This window comes from Alexandromys fortis, unplaced genomic scaffold (assembly GCF_014885135.2).
Source record: "Alexandromys fortis isolate MF-2015 unplaced genomic scaffold, M_Fortis_MF-2015_v1.1 scaffold_131, whole genome shotgun sequence".
NCBI lineage: Eukaryota > Metazoa > Chordata > Mammalia > Rodentia > Cricetidae > Alexandromys > Alexandromys fortis.
This window is the reverse complement of record NW_026068023.1, coordinates 713,635-725,701: the sequence shown is the minus strand read 5'-3', so window position 1 is coordinate 725,701 and position 12,067 is coordinate 713,635. Positions and strand designations below refer to the sequence as shown.

General features: G+C 41.1%; 1 protein-coding gene across 4 annotated transcripts in view; it reads left to right on the top strand.

Moving 5' to 3' along the window:
* Hhla2 (HHLA2 member of B7 family) overlaps positions 1 to 2,595 on the top strand; it is an 85,523-nt gene extending 82,928 nt beyond the window's left edge. For all 4 annotated transcript variants that reach the window (XM_050163444.1, XM_050163447.1, XM_050163443.1 and 1 more), the window contains one exon: positions 697 to 2,595. The gene's annotated coding sequence lies outside the window, so the exon portion shown is untranslated. The remainder of the gene's footprint in view (positions 1 to 696) is intronic.
* Positions 2,596 to 12,067: the final 9,472 nt, after the last annotated feature.

Genomic DNA, 12,067 nt, shown 5'->3' with positions numbered 1-12,067 from the left:
GGGAGGCAGAGGTAGGTGAATCTCTGTGAGTTCAAGGCCAGCCTGGTCTACAAGAGCTAGTTCCAGGACAACCTCTAAAGCTACAGAGAAACACTGTCTCGAAAAACCAAAAAAAAAAAAAAAAATTTTAAAAATCAGGGACATCTAGAAGGCAGATTAAAGTTGGCTGACATGACCCAGGCTGTATCACTATTATTTTATAACTGATTCATAGATCTATGATCACAGATATAGTGATGGCTTGGACCTTCCCATCTCCATTTCTACAGAACCAAGTAACATCATTGCTTAAGATAAAAGTGGTTATTCTGACTTGGTTTCATTTTCTTGCTTCTAGTCTTCTTCAGAAGCATCACCCAGCAAGCGAAATCTTGTGCTTGTCTTACAGAAGAAATCCTCTATTTGATTTCCCCCATTTACCTGCAGATTTACTTGACTGACATAATGCTCACCTCTCTCACTGTCATTCCAGGCGATGGCTTGTCAGATTTGACAGTTCTCACATGCACAGACTTGAATGCAGTCCTAAAGCTCATGTATTAGAAACATTGTTTAATAGTGTTGGAGGGTAACCTCCCCCCAAAAGAAGCAATTGTGTTGAAAACTTCCACAACATTATGGAAGTAGGTTAATTACTGGGAAACTGGTTTGTTCTAAAAGTACATTCTTTTTCTCTTGACCTCTCTTGACCTTCAGACTTTTGCCAAGGGATGCTCTGCCAAAAAGGCTCAACCCAGATGCTAACACCTTAATACTGGACGTCCAAGTTTGAAGAATTATAATTAAATTTATTTTCTTTATAAATTACTCCCTGTGCAACAACACCAACCGAAGACCTCCAGAACTGTATTGACTCTTCAGGATGTAAACGTCAATTGCAGATCTGCTACCTTCAATAAAACAATGGATATCTGTGTCGAGAGAATTCCAGCTCCACTTAGAAAACAAATGTCTTATTAATGGACATCACTGTTGTAGCCAGGTTAGGATGTTACTGTGCTTTTCCACCAATAACTCAGTAGAACTGTACGGTTAGAGGTTGATTCAAGATCTGAGAACAGGTGGGAGCAGGATTATCCTTAGTGGAACTGTAAAGAGCTATTTACGGTCTGGAAACAAGACAACCGATGTGATTATTATACCCTAGTCTTAGGTAATGGTTGTTTGAGCAATACTGATTAGCATTAGGATGAGTTACGGGACTCTGGAGAGTAAGAATGTCAGTGTCCCCAAGACTACTTAGGGAAAGAGATCTCATCATCACTAGAACTTATCTGTCTGCTGGGAGTGACAACTGGTGATGCCAGGCTAGCATAGCTGCTGACGGATAGACTTGAGGTCTATTTGAAGAAGGCTTTCTGGCTTAGTTGGCTTCTTGTTCATCAGCCTTCTAAGAAGGGGAGAGTCCCATGTAACCGTTCTGCAGGGATTGAATGTAGAGCCTGGCTGGTTTGATGATCTGTTGCCTTCATTTTAATAATCAACTTAGAGAAAAAAGATGGATGTTAGTATTTGGAAGTTTGTCAATATGATATAATTGGACTTTGTTTTTTAACTTAGATAAGCAAATTTTTGAGATTGTAGTTGGTTTGATTGCCAACTATCTAGTTTTTTTTATCATTTGATATTGGTATTATATTTGTATACTTTGTATTTGTATTGATAACTTTTTGTATAGTGCTGTGTAAGATATTCATAAACAGTAATGTGTTAAAGATTCCAATGTAAAGAAAAACTCCCTTGAAATAATATTATAATTCAATCAACTGTAATACCCCTGGTACCTCGTGAGGCAGTAGTTAAAATTAGCCTATGAAAAACACAGGTTGACAAAGAAAGAGTCAAGAATCACTCCAGTCAAGGCCAACTAAGACTCACTGCCAATTTGATGTAGTGACTCTTCATTGTCCAAGAGTCACTTATGGCTCAGTATAATACTAAAACACAACCCTGGGCAGAGACTTAAAATGCTGATTAGACGTATGACGTGAGAAGTTGCAAGTTGAACATATAACAGATTGAGTGTGCTTAGAAAAGTTAGCATTATGCAAATAGATAAAAAATTCATGCTAAACCAAGAAAATGTTCAGAACTCTGGCTGGAGAGATGTCTCAGTGGTTAAGAGTACTCACTGCTCTTGCAGAAGATTCTTGTTTGATTACCAGCACTCACATGGTGGGTCACAACCGTCTATAACTCCAGTTCTGAGGATTTGACACCCTTTTCTGACTTCCATGGGCACAAGGCAAGCACGTGGTATATAGACATACATGCAGGCAAAATATTCAGATACGTAAAACAAAAAGCAAAATACATTTTAGAAAATAAAGTTCATCCCAAGGGTACCCACCAGGAAGCTTCATCAAGTCCCTGCCTTTGTAAATTAATTTTTTGCTATTGCTACAAGTGTCCCACCTGCTGTTTATAATAAAGGCAGATGGGTGACAAGAAAGAAAGAAAGAAAGAAAGAAAGTAAGAAAGAAAGAAAGAAGAGAAAAGTTTATAGTGAACAAATTTGCTAGACTTCCTCCATGTTACCGCCCTTGGCTCTTCTCTTGGAAGAATATTCTCAATAAAGTAACTCTGATTTAGCTACACCCGTGTTTTCTGTTCAATCCTTTGTGGATATAAGGGCCTGAAACCCCTATAGTGATGTCCTCACAACCTGACATTAACTGGTAATGTCAGTTGGTGAACTAGCCAGGAGGCAAGATTTGTGTTTCTAATCTCTTAAACTTCCAACTCATTTTGGGGTGACTGATAGGAGCTGCTTCAAACTGTGAGCAGAGGGAGGGGACCATTCAAGGGCTATTGGGACACCAGCTGCTTGAAAATCACCCGGATAGGATTATCTGGTCATGTGCCAAGGTGAGAAGTTGGTCCTCACCAAGGTACCCTTCAGAACAACACACTGTCCCACTCCTGTATCAGCTCCCTGTTAAGGACTAATAATGACAAGGAAGCCTTGAACATTTTCCCCATCTCTCTCCCTTAATGAGTCTCCTCCTCAGCCATCCTTTCCTTCCTGCTTCCTCCCTTTGCTTTCCTCTTCCTTCACATCCTCCCTGGAGACCCTTGGCAGGAGGAGGAGGGAGCTGTCTGGTGCTCGTGGATAGTCAAGCACTAAGGATTCAAGTCACAGTGTCCAGGAAACCTGGGTGTTTGGGAGTCTGACCTACAGGCCCAGATGTAGTAAATGTACCATGCAAGTGATAGGGCAGCCCTAGGTCTGGGGATATCCAGCCCAGACTGCCTCTACTGAGCTGGTGGAGCCTCCCATGCCTCTCCCCATTCTCAACCTCTTCTGGACGCCTTGCTGAACTTGTTCCATGTATCCCTACTGTCTTTCTGTGTCGCCACTCTCTACCAGTTTTCAGTGTGTGTTTCTGCTCATTTACCACATGCAATTCTGGCAGCAAAAGTCTGGATTATTCTCCCAGGTAGTAAGACACTTCCTGAAATGTGATGTTCATGAAAACACATGAATGGCAATATAGAAAAAGAGACCAGAGCCATTTGTGGGGACAAGCCTCTTCTCTGATGGGCCTAACCTCTTGAGCTGTTTGAGAGCCTCAGAGGAGAGACACTTTGTTCCACCCAAGTAGAAAGACTTAAGCTGAGAGATCCCTAGAACAAGGGCTTGTATCTCAGTCTTGTGATAGTTACTGCAGAATGTGGTCCCTGGACAGATAACACAAGGGTCTGAACATGCAGTATTCCAAATTCTCGACAGACATTGAAGGGGTGCTTTCTTTTAATTTTGAAATTATAATGAAATCATGTTATTTCTCCCTTTCCTTTCTCCCTTTCCAAATTCTTCTGTGTCCTCCTCTTTTTTCTCTTTCAAATCCATGACCTCCTTTTCATTACTTGTTGTTATAGATATATAGGTATATGCATATATATTCTTAAATACAACCTGCACACTCTGTATAATGTAACTTGTATGGATGTTTCCAGGACTGACCATTTGGCATTGAATAACCAGTATGTGTTCTTCTTCCTGGAGATTATTTCTCGCACTCTCAGCATTACTTAGTCACCTGTTGCTCTTTGTTTAGGGTTGAGGCCTCCTAATCTTTCCCACACCCACTTCTGTTGAGCATGTCTTTGGTGTGGTCCTTGTTCAGCTCATGTGTAAGGCAGTCATGCTGATGAGACTTTATGGGTGTGCCTTCTGACATCACTAGGAGAGAGTCTCATGACAAACTCCCCAGTCCTCTGGCTTTTCATTTTGATGGTTCAGTGAGCCTTTGTAGCCAGCCACAGCTTCTTTACGGGAATCCTCTTTCACAATAGAGAGAGCTGGACTTGGTTCTGACTGCTTTTTGTACCTCAAAGGGGAAAGATGACCTGGGTGGAAGTTAGGGGACATGCAAATGAGTGACTTGCTCAAACCCTATTGACCATCTTCCCACAGTACAGACACACCCTGATCAGGAAGCACTGCTTGGGATTACAGCAACCCCGGAGATGCCATAGATCGTGTGCATAGACTCCTAACAGGGATGGAAATTACACTAAGAAATCTGTTACCTCTGGCAAGATCAGAGAGGTCACTTAAGGAAGGGGGTGTTTCTCAACAGGCTAATTGAGCTCTTTACAATATTAAGGTTACCCAAGATGCCCTTCCCTCTGCCTTTTATCTCCTAAGCAGGAAAAGATATTAACCTAAGTCTACTTAATAAGCTTCACCTCGCGACTCCTTTTGCTTTCCTTGGGGCCTTTCTTTCACCTCAAAAATGTAGAGGTGTAAACTTTCTACTCTGCTCAATTAATTGCCCAAGCTGATTTAATGTAATTCTGTCATGTATGTTTATAATTGCTTTCACATAATTGTTTTTAGGTATGATTTTCGCCTGGGCCAAAACTCAATCTGCTTCCCAAATTGCTGAAACTGAGTAGTAAAATCTTCCTTTCATATTCCAACTTACTTTATGATGAAATTACTATTCTAGGCATGCGTAACTTGATATGTAAAGGTAAATGTTTCCAGGATGATTTTCATTATATTTATTTATTTGTTTTGTGTGGCAGACGTGCAATTGCCATGGTGTATATGTGTGGAGGCCAGAGAAGAGATTTCTGGAGGGAGTTAAATCTCTCCTTCTACCATGTGAGTCCCAGTGATTGAACTCGAGTTTTTGGCTTTGACAGCAAGCACCTTTACCTGCCAAGCCGGATCCCACCCTCTATGATGCTTTTTAAACTTGCCATCATGACACCAAGAAACGGGAGCTGCTATTGCCTGTCTGCCTGAGCTTTCTTTCACCGTTACTTGCTACTGTTTTTTCTTTTTAGAAACACAAAACAGATTTCTTTTTTACTAAGACCTTATCTTGACCAATTTTAGATTTTTTTAAAAAATCATTTTAAGACAAAAATCATTGCTGCCTACTCTGTGTGATTTGAATCTTACAAATGATATTATATGAACTTAATCCTAATATGTTTAAATATAGTTGAGATCCAGTTCCCTTTTACAAATACAGTGAAAGCAAGGTTTGTCCTCATGGTTCTTCATGCTAATGTGTAGAAGTAACCAGATACACTTGAGGGAAGGAAACGAACACAAAATGAAGCAGAGACACCAGGCCTTTATCCTCCCTTTCATTAGAGGCAAGCTAGAAATACCTCTAGGAGTGTTAGTGTGTGTTATCTGAGTTTTAGATGTAGCTTCTTGTGTTTTCATTGGACTAGACTTTTTTTTTTTATTAAGAAAAATCATGTTTTCTAAAGACAAAGAAGATAGGAACCATCAAGAAAAGGAAGTAGAGAGCTATAGGTGAGGTATGTTTTTTGGTAAAAAAGGTTAAAGGTAAAAGGGCAATGGCTTTAGATGAAAATGGGTTTCACATAGTAGTTTTGACCTAAGTAAAGGATTGTTCCAAAAGGGAAATAGAAAAAAATTAGTGAAGACAAAATAGGAATGCTTATTCGTATTACAGAAGGTCCAGGCAAGTCACGAAAGTGTTTATGAACTATAGAACTCAATGACTAGAAATGCACATGGTTAAGTTTACTATAGCTACTGCTAATTAAAAATTCTAAGTGTCAGATCTTTGCTGGGTAATTATTTCATGGGTCAGTATGCCCATTCGTCAGGAAGGAGCTGCAAAAGAATATGGGGCCACTCCAGACACTCCAATTCTCTACAACAGAGATAAAACAGAGACAGTCCAAATGCCCCAGTGAAAGTAACCGCAGACAAAAGAACTAGCCAGATTGATAGCCTAAACCATGGGGAATAATATATTTCACCAGGCTAATAAAGTACCTGCTACTTCAGAGAAATCCCAGACAGAAGTTTCTAAAGGGTAATGCTTGCCATAGCTATGGAAAACCAAGACACCGGAAAAGAGCTACTCTCAACAGAGTTTTAAGAAAGTGTGGCTCTCCCCACTCTACAAAAGAGACTGTCCCTCTGCGGAGAAGACAGACCTTCAGACACAATGATGGGTGACATTCTTAAGGACGAAAGCTGTCCCTGGTTTCCTATTGAAAGCTGGACTCCAATGAGTACAAATGACCACCAAGGTGCCCTGGATAACTTTTAATGTGACAGTAAAAATGTAAATGTGGCCTCACTTGATAGAACTAGAACTCCTTATTAAATAACTGTTGGAAATGCCTCAAAGTTGAAGAAATCCTTGTTGCCAGGCTTACCTTGTCCCATAACATGGCATAACACTGGGAGTCCTCACCTAAAATTTTGGGGACATTCCCAACACTCTTAGCTGTCTTTCCTCCACTCTCTAGCTAGCATGCAGATAAGTAGGACACTTACAAGCTATAGCAGGTATACAGCAAAATGGGTAGAGGAAATGACAAAAATGGCCTCAATAACTGTCCCAAAATAAAACCTAAGCATATCTTACATAGGAATGGGAGAAAATGGGCAGGCAGAACAGCAAGGGTATAAACTTACTGAAAATGCCTGGTGGACTCAGGCTCAGGGGAGCATAAAATTCTATTGCTCAAACAAAAAAATTGTTAAGGAACCTCATAATTCACATTACCTTCACATTCAGACATGAACTGTCCTACCCACGTGTGGTTTTTATTAAAGAAAAAAAGGACTATATGGCTGGCTATAAGTCTATAATAGAAAACAGGTAGAAGGCTGTTTACTCTGTCTCTATAATTTACTTTTCAGGTAGAATTAAGCCACGACTTTTCTTTAAGGTAGTATAAAGGACAGGCACCTTCCGGAGAAAAGATGAGCAATTCAGTTTGACTCAAATGTATCCCTGGAAAGGATGTTAACACCTTTTGCTGTTTTATGATGATTTCTCAAGATGGATAGAGATCTCTGCTTCCAAATGGATAGAGATCTACCCCTCTATTTGAAAGAACTCAAATGTTTTTTTCTCTAGAACAAAATCTCTTCTGCTGGAGACCCCACAGCTTCCAGAATATGCGAAGACAAAGCAGCTCACATCAATTGTAATGGTTCATTTTGCTTGTCTGGTTGACACATCTAGGAAGAGGAAAACTCGATTTAAAGATTATGCCTGCATCAAACTGGCCAGTGGACATGGTTGTGCAGACATTTTCCTGATTGGTCACTGATATAGCAAGTCCAGCCCACTTTGAGCATTGTTGTTCCTAGGCAGGTGGGCCTGGACTATCTAAGAATGGTAGTTGAGCAAGGCAGAGGAAACAAGCAATAAAGAGGGTTCCTTTGTGCTCTTTGCTTCAGTTCTCCCTTCTAGGTTCCTGCCTTGTCTTCCTAGACCCCAGGTCCCCATCAGTCAAAACTCTAATTCAGTATCCTGTGTTTGGACTAGCCCTGACATTCAAGAGGATCAGCTTTGACCTGTCTGAACCAACGCTGGTCATTGTCATTCTACCTCAAAATTGGCTCAGCACAGGCACACGGAAAAGTCTAGTTAATGAGGCAGAGTAATGCTACTCCTGTAGAAGGCTGGGCAGGCATATCTATTTTAAATGTTAAAGAGACACAGATATTGTATTAGGAGAGGAGTCTGAGTCCCTATGCAACAATGAGAGACACAAATCTAGAGACCAAAGCCCCACACTTGTAAGTTGTTAGATAAGAATGGCCTTTTGGTTGTTTCTGACAGTGCTAAACCTCTGAATTAATCTCAGAGCCTTCAGTGTGAGCTGGATTGGGCAGAGAGGGAGAACCCCCAAGAATGACAGAGAATAGGATGTGTAGCTGAGATCCAGCAACTGTGGGTGCCAGGCCTCACTTGACTAGAGGTCAGCTGGGGAAACAAACCTGGATGTGGAGTGAGACTGGAAGCGGTCAATGAGGAGCAAACCAGACTGTCCCTGATGTGTGAGCTCCAGGGAAAAGTTGGGAGTGCTAGGCAGGGGTGCAGTTGCCTTGGAGCTGCAGAGCAGCCCCTCTGGGCCTCTGCAAAGCTGAAGGAAAGCGGCAGAGTCATCAATCTTGACAGCAGTCACTGATCTTTGCCAGCTCGAGTTTTTGGCCTCTGGTTATACTGTATGAGCGATCACAGTGCCATTTACTGACCTTATGAGTAAGAAATGAGCATCTGCTCCTTCACATTTGCTTAATCAGTTGTGAGTTTTTCTGTTGGTAAGAGGGGGCCGCTTGTTGGCTCCCAGCCTCTTAGCCCGGAAATAATCACACAGAAACTGTATTAATTAAATCACTGCTCTAGCTTCTTATTGGCTAACTACTACATATTAATTTAATCCATTTGTATTAATGTGTGTATTGCCAAGTGACTGTGGCTAACCAGCTAAAGTTCCGTCTGGCTCGGGCGGGGTTACATGTTTCTCTCTAACTCTTCCTCCTTTCTCCCAGCATTCCATTTAGTTTTCCCTGCCTAGCTCTGTTCCTTTATTAATCAATGATATTCACAGCATACAGAGAGGAACCCCACATCATTTTTTCTGGTGACTAGCTCCTACACAGAACCCTGCAAGGAGGAATTCTAGGAAGCCTCCCTCTTGCTTAGCAATGTTGTAGGAATACAAAACCTACATGTGGCCCGCCACTGTCTTGGGTGAAACAGTTTACCTTAACAGTGAAAGTCCACAGGAGCCTCCAATATGTGCTATTTAGGAAGGTCTTAATTGCACATTTGACATGCCTAACTGGGGCAATGTCGGCATCATAGTGCTTAGCCACTAGAGCTAAAAATAGAGTAACAAATGAAGGCACCGGCTAAGCGGAGTCAGCTAACTTCAGTAACCACTGCCAACCTGCCGTGCCTTAGGCCCCTTGGAACACAATTAGCCTCAAGATGCCTTCTATGAATCTTGTATATTAAAAGGCAACAGGGAATAAAAGAATTATTTTCCTAGCATCCGAGGTTAGGAAATTCTTGTATCTGTTTAATCTTTTGTGTTTACTTTCATTTGAAGATCAAAAATCTCCAGTAGCCCTGAAAGCAATGGTATGGCATTTAATTTTTACATTTCTTTAATCACCTTGTTTAAGTGCCCTCCGAGTTACATAAATATCTCTTTTTCAAGTGTTTCTTTCAAATGCAATTTAAGTTTTGATTTGTAGCATAGCAGCCTCCTTTTACTTCTCTGATTGATCTTTATGAAAAAGAAACTCCTTATTCTTCTTGAACTTAGAAAATAGAGTGTATGTCAGTGTATCCTGTAAAATTCAAGAGACTTTGAGAAGTTCCAGACCCATGGAAGCCCTTACCACATGAAGGCAGTCCTTAGCTGCAATCCATAGGCTTCCAAGGGTGGCAGGGAATTGAGGCAATTATCTGTCTTGCAGAGCTGGCCCTGGTGACTCACCCCAAGGACATGCTTTGTCCCTCTCCATCTCTGCCCCGCTCCACAGGGGGAAAAGTTTCTGCAATCTTCACCAGTTTGCTCCTGACACAATTGCACCAGGAAACCCATTCCCTGTATTGATGGCAGTTGAAGGATTTTAGGCTTTTCTTCTGTGAATGGGGAGCAATTAGTCATCGCACTGCCCAGCAAGGTTTCCCTGTTCAGCTCCTGCCAGAAGCAATTTCTACCTCACTTGTTTTATTCATTCTTGGACACAACCATGACAAGGTGAAATTGATGGGTGTATTTTGGAGGCCCTGTGATCTCCTGCAGCTGAGTGCATTGGAGCACATGGGAGGTACCTACTTAAGCAAATTCTTTGTATGGCCTTGCTGGACAGGCTTTGCCCAAGAGACCCAGAATCAGTGGGGTAACACTTCTCCAACTGAGGCCAGCATTCAAGCATTCTCCAACTGAGGCCAGCATTCAAGTCTAGAGCCCTCCAATTGGGACTTGAACCTTGAGACAGCTGCTCAGACACAATGAGAACTCTCTGGAGCTGCCAATGACTCAAGGCTTCTCATACTTTTATCTCGGTGTTTTCCATGTAGCCCACTTTTAGCTTCCTTCAAAAAATCCATTTGACCTTTCTTCAGGTAATTTTTTTTTTGTGGGCAGTACTATCAACTTCCTTTGGAGGACTATTTGTAAATCATTTATCATAAAAAAGGCTAGGCACCCCCAAACTTCTGGGGACTGTTATAACTGCTTTACACCCATTTTTGTGAATGGTAACTCATTTTCCAACTTCTTTATCTGATTTTTCCTAAATCCAAATCTCATTTAAAAAACTGTTCCTGGGAAGAATCTCAGTAAAGAAGCTGAGGTCCCACTGCCCCTGCCCAGCATTCAGTTCAAAGTTCTGTGTCCCTTCCTCACTTTGAGCAGAAAATGAGGCCACTGGCTTCTACCATCGCATTGGAAATGCCAGTTAATGAACCACAGAGCTGTTGCAAGATCCATTGTCTTTGCTTGGGGGAATATTTGGAGTAAAAAGCAGAGCCCTAAAACCGAAGACTCTTTCCCTCTGCTCTGCATCATTGCCTCTATACTAAGTACTATCCTTCTAGGTCTCCCTCAATACAGGACAAAGTTAGGTTTTTGGGTACCGTGGAAAGTGTTCATTTGGAATTTCCAGCAGACACGTTTGTGCCTTACAAGTTATCTTTGCGGCCGGGCGATGGTGGCACATGCCTTTAATCCCAGCACTCGGGAGGCAGAGGCAGGCAGATCTCTGTGAGTTCGAGACCAGCCTGGTCTACAGAGCTAGTTCCAGGACAGGCTCTAAAGCCACAGAGAAACCCTGTCTCGAAAAAAAAAAAAAAAAAGTTATCTTTGCTGCATGGACCCTGCATGTTCTACACACATGAACTGAGGGCCCACCTGGACTCAAGTGTTTGAAGGAAATAAAACAAAACACTTCCTTCTCAAATACTTAGCACTTCAGTAATACCTGGGTAAAGATGAACTTTATAAATAAGGGAAGATTTTAATTGGATTTCTCTTTTGTTATTCTTTTTAAGAAAAAAGAAAAGACAAAATCTATTCTGGTACTTGGGATGTTCTGAGCCCTAGGCCAATACATTTCAAAGGTTAGAACCCCTGAATATCTATCTCATATTTTCCCCCCAAATTTTTTTGCTTTAGCTTTGAGTTTATTGACTTGAGATTCTGCTATCTCTGCCCTTTTGTTGACTTTATTCAGCCCATGCTGCTGCATCTAATACTTGTAAACATATTGATTGACTTTTGGGTCTTATAAAAAATACTAAAAAAAATCAGTATATAGATTTTTGTTGTTGTTTGCTCTGACATGAAATAGTCAAATATATGAAAGGAAAAATCAAGACTTTTGAGTACTGAATGGAAAACCAAGTTTGGTTATGCTCCCAACATTTGGAACAGGCACATAGGGTCCATTTTGACAGCTGTCAATCCCTAGAATCTCAGAATGTGGTTGGTAGTGTTCACCAATTGTATGTCATAGTCTGATGTTCACAAGTTTGCCATGTTCTATAATAGTCACGGCTGCTTGCTTTGTTAGTTCAGTGTCTTATTCTTCTACTGGGCAGAAGGGACTGAACTTAAAAAGTGACATGAATCAATAGGTATTCACTTGACACAGTGACATTTTAGTCCAAATAATTTAATCAATTCAAAACCTCTTATTAGAAAATATTATCAGACACAAACACACATGCACATGCATATCTTGATTATTGGGATTATTAGTCTATGAATCTGTGAAGCTGTGCTATCAAGAATAACATCT